The following is a 10319-nucleotide window of genomic DNA, read 5'->3' on the forward strand; positions in this document are numbered from 1 at the left end:
AAGCCTATAGGGCAAATCAGCTAAGTTTTTGTTTATCCTCCACGTTTTCTTTTCTTTCTTTCGTCCTTTCTTCCTCACTTCCCTTCTTTGGAATTTGTTGTCAATATTTAAAATCCATTAAGATGTCTATAAGTTAATAAATTTCTGCCTGAGGTTCCACACAGAAAACTGGAAGACCTAAAAAGTGTAACCCCCAAAAAGCTTACTCACCACTTCTTAATACTCTGTGGTCCACAGATCAACAGCAGCAGCAGTACCTGGGAATTTACAAGAAATGCAGAATCAGGTCCCACCTCAGACCTAACTGAATCAAAATCTTCACTGTATCAAGATTCCCAGGGGGTTTGTGTGCGTATTAAAGTTTGAGAGCTAAGTTGTTGTTCCTTTTTTAAAATTTGCTCTATTTCTTCATTTATTATAGTCCTTTGTTTCCCAATTGTAGTAGATTGAATTATGTCCCCCAAACTCATTGAAGCTTGAATTGTGTCCCCCAAGTTTTATGTATTAGAAACTTGGTCTCCACTGTGACTATTAAAAGTGTGGGAAATCCTATTATGGTAATTGAAAGGTGGAGCCTAGAAGAGGTGATTGGATTGTAGGACCGTGCAGTAGTGAATGGATTAAAAATGGTGGTTAGGGGTGTGGTTCTGAGCACTTTAAAAGAGGAGAGTCTGTCTTTCTCTCTTTCTTGCTCTCTCTGCTTCCACCATCTTGCAGGGTGAGACCCCTGGGCCACTTTTGCCACCACCAAATGGACTTTGGACTTCCCAGCCTCAGAAACTGTAAGCAATAAATTTCATTTTCTTCATAAATCACCCAGTTTCAGGTATTTTGTTATAAGAGACAGAAATGGACTCATATACCCATGTGCCCCCCCCCCCTTTTTTCTCATTCACCTTACGTTCTGGCTCACATAGGCATTTGAGACTGCGGCCTTTACTAATTGTTCAATTAATTGAAGATTTTGACCATCTACTAATGCACCTATTTGATGAAAATAAATCATCAAAATTATCAGTCCTTGGTCCTAGTTAGGATCCATTTAGAAAGCAGATTGGTGAAGGGCCACAAATTTTATCAGCTGATCTTCCTTAGAATATTTGACCGTTTTTACATTAAACTCCTTTTATGCTTTAGAACCAGAATGGTTATTAGTAATTCTCCCATCATTAGATTCCAACAGACTACTAGAAAATGCTTAACTTAAAGTAACTGTGTACATAACAAGTACTATTATCTCTTCTTAAAATGCAGGGTTATTCCTGATTAATAAAAATGTTCAACAGAATATTCTCAGTGTTATCTTTAGTTAAGGGAGCTATGTTATGTCAATCTTGATCTCTTTTGGAGTTCCCTATCTTTGTGTTTAATACCTTCTTAGGATAATAACATGGCAAAATCATGCCTATAATGATAAATGCCAGCTATATACTTAAATTAACTGGATGTTTAAAGAACATTACCTTTGTGTTGAAGATGAGTAAACCTAAGCTCAGAAAGTTTAGGTGCCTATTAATGGCAGAGTGTCAGGGTAATAATTTCAACAACTCTTGAATGATTCCAGTGTCCATGTGATTAACCACTCTGCTATAATGCTTCTTTTGAGTTTCTGTGACAAGAAGAAAAAAACCCCCAGAGATTAGATGCAAAGAGAATTATGTCCCTACCATCCTACTCAATCCATGATGACTAGAAAACATTTAAAATTTGTTTCTTTTTCATTTAGTAGTAGACCCCTGAGCAAAATTCATGAACATGTGCAATTAATTACCAGCAAGCAATAATGCTCACACATTAGCATAAGCAAGTAAAAAGTGTAGTTAGCCTTAAGGATATAGAAGAATAAACTACCAAGTTAAACTGGAAGGATGATTCTAGAAGCCAAGGAGCCTAAAAATCTATGGAGAATATTAAATCCAACCTGTTAGAGCCAGCCCCTTCAGGTGTCGGAGACACAGGTTACAAGTATTAATGTAAAAGGAAACATCTGAATATATTCAACTTAAAATTTATATGCAGCTTTAACAGAATACAACTGAACATATTAAATTTATTTAAACCTGTCTACTCCAGCATAAGTGGCATTAACTCCAGACCCCGAATATTCTAGATAATAATTTCAATGGAAACAGGTTTCTATTTAGGTTGTGGTTAAAAACCAGTGCAGAATCTGCTGCTCTGAACTAGTTCTTTGTTAACAACTGCTATTTTGTCCCTAATGGTCATAGTGTTTTGATCTTTTGCTCAACGTTCACTGGATAGGGATAAGATTTGCCTTCCTCGGTGGGGTTTACAGCAACTTGCCTCATTTGTCCTTTATTAAGAACAGCAATTCCATCTTATGGTGTGATATTTTCCTCCAGAATCTAGGCTTTCAATTTTGGAAATTTGATAATTAACCTATACATTTTCTGGTTTTGATAACTGGATAACTTTAAGTCAATAATGAGATTTTCTTAAGCACCTATTCTTGGATCAGCACCATATTAGTATTAAGAAGAAGGCTATCAAGTGTTTCCATTATCACCATTTTAATGCTTAAATGACTAGGAGATTTGATATATATTTTAGTGAGTAAAAGTATACCCTTTGAATTACAGATTTATGTGTGTTTTAAAATTTTTATTATGTGTTTATGGCTAGTTACTAAATAGAGCTTGATGTCTGTTGGAGAGAAAAAATTAGCAAATTCTTCATTTGTTAAATTGCTTTATTGAGGTATGATTGTAGTGATTGTAGATATTTAATGTATGCAACCTCATGCATTTGGAGATAAGCATACATTCATGAAACATATTATATAGACTTGTGGATATTTATTTTATACTTTGGTTTAAAATCCAACACTACATTATTTTGTCTCACATTGTTTCAGTTTTGGCAGCTGGGAGTGCTTTTAGTTATATTTTGTATTCCTTCGATATTGTGGAGGGGGTGGCTTGTTGGACGTTTTTCGGCTTTTTTTTTTTTTTTGGTCTTCATTGTGGGGGGGGGGGCTTTTTGGGCGTTTTTCGGCTTTTTTTTTTTTTTTCCTTCGATATTGTGGGGGGGGTGGCTTGTTGGACGTTTTTCGGCTTTTTTTTTTTTTTTCCTTCGATATTGTGGGGGGGGTGGCTTGTTGGACGTTTTTCGGCTTTTTTTTTTTTTTTCCTTCGATATTGTGGGGGGGGGGGCTTTTTGGGCGTTTTTCGGGTTTTTTTTTTTTTTGGTCTTCATTGTGTGGGGGGTGTGTGTGTGTGTGTGTATGTGTGTGTGTATGTGTGTGTGTGTGAGACTGTTTGGGCCACTATAACAAAATGCTTTAGACTGGGTAAGGTATAGACAACAGAAATTTGTTGCTCACAGCTCTGGAGGCTGGAAAGTCCAAAATCAAGATACTGGCAGATTCAACATCTGGTAAGGACTCACTGTCTGCTTCAAAGAGCTTCCTTGCACCTGTGTCCCCATGTGGTGGAAGGAGCAAACAGCCTTTTAGCACCTCTTTAATAAGGTTACTAATCTGATTCATGAGTACTATGTTCTCATGACTTAATTAACTCCTAAGGGCACACCTACTAATGCTCTCACATTGGTGATTAAGTTTCAACTTATGAATTTTGAGGTGACAAATTCAGACCATAGCACTGTGGGTGATGTGTTTATTTTTTGATAATCATTATCAATTTGGCACATTTCAGAATCAAAATTTTATTTATACTCTTATGAAAGAAAGAATGAGCATTCTAATTAAGAGAAAGTGTATATTAAAGTTTTGCCTGAGTCTGCTGCTCTAGTGTGAAATAGAAGGCAGTAAAAACTCAAACAAATTAGTCATTTATGAACTTTGTTTTTTTTTAATGAAAGAAGAAAATTTATATAAGAAAATAATCAGTTTGGACAGATGAAAAGTAAGAAAATCTGAATTAATGCATTTGTGAATGGTTATTTTAATTACATAGATTGATCATCTTTTGATTTTTCTCTTTGAGAAAAATATATCTGTACCAATTTACATTTGTTTTTCGTAAAATAACATGTATTTACATGGAAGTAAATGGTTGTATGGCCCAATTAACAAACAAGATAATTGTATGGATCTAAGTTAACTTTTCATTAATAAAACTTAATATTTTGGGGCCGGCCCCATGGCTCACTCGGGAGAGTGCAGCGCTGGGAGCGCAGCGGCTTTGGGAGCGCCGAGGCCGTGGGTTTGGATCCTATATGGAGATGGCCGGTGTGCTCACTGGCTGAGCGCAGTGTGGGTGACACCGAGCCAAGGGTTCTGATCCCCTTACTGGTCACACACACACAAAAAAAAATCTTAATATTTTGTTCTTCATTGCCTTTGTCATGCATTTTTCATTCCCATTGAATAGACATCCCCTCAACTCACCCATAAGACCACTTCTTTGAAACTACCACTTAATTCTCTCTTTATTGAAGACTTTCTAAGATGTGAGTCCACATATCCATTATTCCTTTGAGCTTCTCTAGCATTTGTTATACATCTCTTTGCATCATTTCACTTTGTCTGTGTTGTCATCTTACAGCCTGAAGAGACTGGGATTATTTTTCTAGAGTGTTTTATGCATTACAGCTTTTATAGAACATTAGTATGCACTCGATAGCATACTAATTGGCTGCCTGGCACCCCCTGACTAACCACTCCTACTTTTGTGTTAAATTTTTAGACACCTCTACTCTTTTCATTATTCTTACTTCTTCACATTTAATTTTTTTCTTCTCCAACTCAATAGTGTTTTTATATTTATTTATTGACACAGAATTCATTGTGTTCCTGTTGTAAGTTTTCATGTCTCCCTCTATATTCCCAAAGGCAGGCACCCTGTCTTTTATTTATTTTACAATCATTCCACATTCACTGACAGTTTTCTGTGATGCCAAGCATGATCATTTTCCTAACACATTCCAAAGTGTTTAGCAAATCATAAACAGTGGATGTGTTGTAACAAACAGATGGATGAATAAATGAAAGCTCTTTTATTTGGCACACTCATATTTACTGATATTGACCATGTTCAATAAATATTTTATTTTCTTAAATTAATAATTACTACTTTTATGCTAGACCCAAGTAGATTTGAAATTTTAGGCAGCATTTATCTGGCCATTTGCTGAAAAATAGTAGTGTTCTTTTGTGAAAAGTATACTTGGCTGACTTGGCTATCAAGCACCTAGGTTTTGATTGACTTGCTTGAATCATTTGTAATATTTATGTAACAGCAGGACCACATAATTGATCCTCTGATCCTCTTTCACCGGGGCTGGAACAGGCCTCAGCCTTGGAGGAAGTTTGCAAGGCAACTTTACTGGCTGAAGCCCCAGAAATAAGAGCATGTTTGTCAAGCAGAATAAAAGATAAACATAAAAGCTAGCTTCCATGCATTTCTCTGAGTCCCCTCTTTTCCCATGGGTATTTGATACCTTGAACTTTGGTTACAGGGCAGGATGACATTATTTATATGTATTGAGTTGTTTTTCAGATAACCTGTAGCTGCAGCCTTGCTATGAGGCACGTACCATCCAGACCCTGAGAAACCAAAGAAGACATCCATCTAGCTATGCTGATTGTACTGTGAGCCAATCAAAATCCTGTGTGATCCCCAGACCCCTACATTCAAAACGTATCCTATAAAATCTTGTGATTCTAAGCCTTCGAGGGCTCAGGTACAGGTGTAACTGGCTTGTTCTCCTTGGTTGGCACCATCCAATAAATGCAAATTTTTCCTACTGCAAATCTTGGTGTACAGATTTATTGGCTGGCCCGCACACAGGCAGGTGAACTCCTTTCTCTTTGACAGCATTTAGCTTTTACTTTCTCAGCCTATAAAATAAGGAATTTATACAAGTTGAAGGCAATTATCTTTTGCAAATCTAGAGTTTTCTAACTTTAAGACTAATTATATCATGCATAAATGCACCATGAAAGTTGAATATGGGTGTTATACAATGGGTGACTTATTTAAATATTTTTGTTTTGATTTACACTTCAAAATGATCTCTCTTCTCAGAAAATAAATTCAGAGGAGGCAGAATTGCATTATGGTTAAGGCCATGGATATTGAACTCAGACTGAGTTAATGTCTAAGCTCTGCCATTTATTAACTGTGTGAATTTAGGCAAAAAGCTAAATCTTTCTGAGCATAAATTTGCTCATCTCTATAACAAGAATAATAAAACTTATTTGATAGGAATGTGACTTTTTTCAAATACATTAAAGCATGTGAAACACTTAGCACAGTGCTTGCATGTGACTAGAACTAAGGAGTATTGGTTATTATTGTCATCTTTATTAGTACTAGAAAAATTATATATTCAGAATGTATTTCTGGGCCGACCCCATGGCTCACTCGGGAGAGTGAGGCGCTGGGAGCGCTGAGGCCATGGGTTCGGATCCTATATAGGTATGGCCGGTGCACTCACTGGCTGAGCGAGGTGCAGGCAACACCGAGCCAAGGGTTCCGATCCCCTTACCAGTCAAAAAAAAAAAAAAAAAAAGAATGTATTTCTCTGAAAATATCAGACTCTTTAGTTTTGTTATCATTTAATTCTCGCCCCCCCCCACAATATTATTCCAAATTTTTAAATTTCACTAAGATAGTTTGGATTTTCACTTTTTGTTACGTGGATATTTTATTGGAGATGATTAAGTCTTCTAGGACTTCGGTCATGCTTCATAAAGTCAACTAAATAATTGATCATTCTGAGGAATATTTAAAAATCACTAGGATTTGTTGACTAGAGACTGCAAATTGGACATTATTCACCTTCCAAAAAATTGCCTTTGCACTTTTGTATTATATTCATAATTTTTTAGTACTATCAAAGCTTGATATTTGGTTTTTGGAAACAGAAGAACCAAAGGTTAAGAAAACCCATTCTAATAGATATTAAAATGGGGATGTTGAAGTTGTATTTTGCAACATAGTGATTATTTGATCATGTCTCAGTTGTGTACTTAATCTTCTGTTCTCTCAATATCTATAAAGCCAACAAATATAATGATTATTCTAATAAAAATGTATTATTCAAGAAAGAGGAACTAAAGTTCATTTCACCAGGGATTTGTTTTTCTTGATTAGCTCATGGCAAAATCAACTATGTCTGTCCCTCTCCAAATTTTTTGCTAAACAAGTCTTAGCAGTGTCCTCAAACTCTCCTCCAGAGGCTCTTTGAAACATCTGGTTACTTGCCTTTTAAATCTTTATACGGTGCCTAGTGTAGTGTTTGCTAGTGCTGTTCACTGAAAACTTGTTGACCAGCTAGAGGTGATAGTCTTTTTTAAAGAAGTAATAATTTAACAAACATTCACAGTGTCAAATATGGGCAAAGCACTCTGCTAAGCACTTAGAATAAAAAGATGGGGAAGGTTTAGATCCAGTATTCAAACAACTTATAAAGAAGTAGGAGAACGTATTTGTGTTAGCAGGTGCTGCCAGCAATTTATTGTACTGTAAGTATCAGAGCATGATACCTAAACTAGTAGGGGACTGGTGCAGGGAGAGTGGAAAGAAGTCACTCAGAAAAATTTCCCAGATAGTCACATATTGGCTTCTTCTCACTGGAATTTGATGCAATTTGTCATTTTGGAAGTTTTCTGGTACAGAACAAACCTGCAACAAACCATGTCTCTGAATAAGGTGCTTGAGTATGTTTCTTTTGTGGGATTTGTACTTTTATATCCAAGATAATATGGACCTAAGCCAGAGGTGAAATAGTTACATGGTCCAGACTTGTAGGCCCCATGTTTCATAAATGTCTGTAATGTATCACTGACATTAGACACATGGTGACAGAATACAGAACCCAATAACTGGCTGCCTGAAAAAAGCAATTTCACTTCTGTGAGGAGTCGTCTATTTTAGGAAAATCATGTAATTATTGGAGGAATAAAGAATCTTTGAAATAAAGGTATGGAATCCCTTCTTTTTTCCTTACTTTGCCCCCTAGTGATTACAGTCATCTAGTTGGCTAGCCAGAGTGCTTCTTTTCTTGCCATATTTATTTCTTAATCATTTGACATGACAAAAAAATTGTCATTAGTACTAGAATACTGAGACAGGGTAATGGTTTGCCACTTTCAAAGGAAATGTCTCTTGAGCTTTGCCTGTGGGAGATCAGAGTACTGTCAAAACATTCTATTCTGTAGGATTAATCTCTAAATATGTTGGAATACTTCCATTTATAGAACTCTCCTGTGACTTGTAAGCAGTGATATTCAGGTACTGACAAATGGATGGATAAAATCTTTCTATGACTTAATGATAGAAATATTGCAAGCCAAGCTAGGTCTATTTTTGCCTGAGTTATTTAGGTATAAGTTGGGCTTAAGGGGGGCAACCATTTTTCCTTTGGATTCTCCTTGAATCTTATAAATCTGAATGAATTGTTAAAATATTAGGCACTGGTTTTTTTGAAATATGAATACTTATTTTACACAAATACTGGATGAGATCATGTTTATAATATGACTAAGACATAAGCATCTGGAGACATATGTTGTTATCTGCTATTTGAACATCACTAAATCAGTATGCCAGGTGTTATGGAAGAAAACACACTTCACGATTACAGGTAGCATTCAGAAATTGCCCAGATTCTTCTTGTTAAGTAACTTCTGCTGCAATTAACATAAGTAGTGCTCCTTTTCTCAAAAGGTATTTCTTATAATCACTCTAGCACATTACATTAAGACTTTGTATTCAAGATTACAGTCTATACAGAGATATTGGCTAACCTCCATGCTGAAATTATTAAAATTAGAGTAATAAAAGCTACTTAAGCAAAGAAAACAGGAGGGCAATTAGTTAGCAGAATTTTAAATTTTATAAAAGATAAGAGGATTTTTGCTTTTATTCACCATGATTTAATTGGTGAAGAAATTGTCCTCTCTGTGATAAAAACTAAAAAATTAAAAATAAATATATGAAACAGCTATATTCAGATATTGGACAACAGGCAAGGAATGGAAACAAAAGAGCTGATTCCTATTATTACCCTGGCTTTCTGCCTGGAGGCATTTTCAGAAATCTGCCGTAGGGAGGGGAAAAACAAAGCAGAACACAGTAGTAGTTGTGCTGAGTTGAGGAGACTGAGTTAAAAGTTCAGCAAGTCTGAGACACTGGAATTTGTAGGGAAGAATATGGAAAGGAACTTCTACAAAGTAAAAGCTTCCGAAACCTGCATAGGTGTCCACTTGGATATGTTGCTAAACAGCACATGCTTACGTTGAAGTTGCAATGTGGGCAGAGAGCCATCAGAATTCTGTAAAATACAATTACCCAAGAATACACAATGTTAGGAAATATTCAAGTTCTAATCAGCCAGAGATCCTGAGGCATTCAGTAGAGGCTCCAGTTGGATTATGCTTTTTAGAAAAAGTAAACTGTCTTATATATTCATAAGATAGGCCCTAAATAGCTTATAAACAAACTCTACACCGAACTGTCTTCCAAACAAGTAAATACTTTTAAAAGGAAGACGACAAAATCTAGGCAGTTAACAATAAATTATTTACAGTATAAAACATATCCAAAAAAAAAAACAAAAAACTTTATTAACGTAGTAAAAGGCATCTATAAAAAACCTACATATAATGGTGTATTTAGTGATGAAAGACTGAATAGTCCTCTGTTGAGGTCAGAAACTTGAAGATGTCTGCTCTCACCATATCTATTTAATAATATCTTGGACATTCCAGCCATTTAATAAGGCTAAATAAACAAATAATATAGACAAAAATAATTAGTAAATTGTCTTTATTTGCAGATGATATGATCATTTATGTAGATGATCCTAAGGAATTTACAAAAAAGCCATTATAACTAATAAAGGATAAGTATTGGTGAGGATGTGGAAAAACTGGATTGCTGATGAAAATGCAAAATGAATCAGGCACTTTGCAGAACAGTTCAGTAGTTTATTAAAATATTAAACATATACTTACCATACAACAGAGAAATTCCATTACTAAGTAGATGTCAACCTAAGATATATGAATACATGAACACAAAAAGATTGTGCAAATGTTAATAATGTTTTTTTTTTATAATAGGCCCCAAATGGGAACCATCCAAATGGCCATCAACTTTGAATGGGTAAGCAAAACCAGGTATATGAATATAATGAAATACTAATTGATAATAAAAATATTGACATATATTCTACAACTTAGATAGGGTATGATTTCCTTTATATCAAATTTCTGGAAAAGGTAAATATATATAGAAAGAGAGTAAACCAGGGATCAGGGACTGGGGGTGAAAATAAGCGGGCATAAGAAACTTTTCAATGGGCCGGCCCGGTGGTGCACTGGAGAG

This window comes from Galeopterus variegatus, unplaced genomic scaffold (genome assembly GCF_000696425.1).
Source record: "Galeopterus variegatus unplaced genomic scaffold, G_variegatus-3.0.2 Scaffold3025, whole genome shotgun sequence".
NCBI classification, from domain to species: Eukaryota; Metazoa; Chordata; class Mammalia; order Dermoptera; family Cynocephalidae; genus Galeopterus; species Galeopterus variegatus.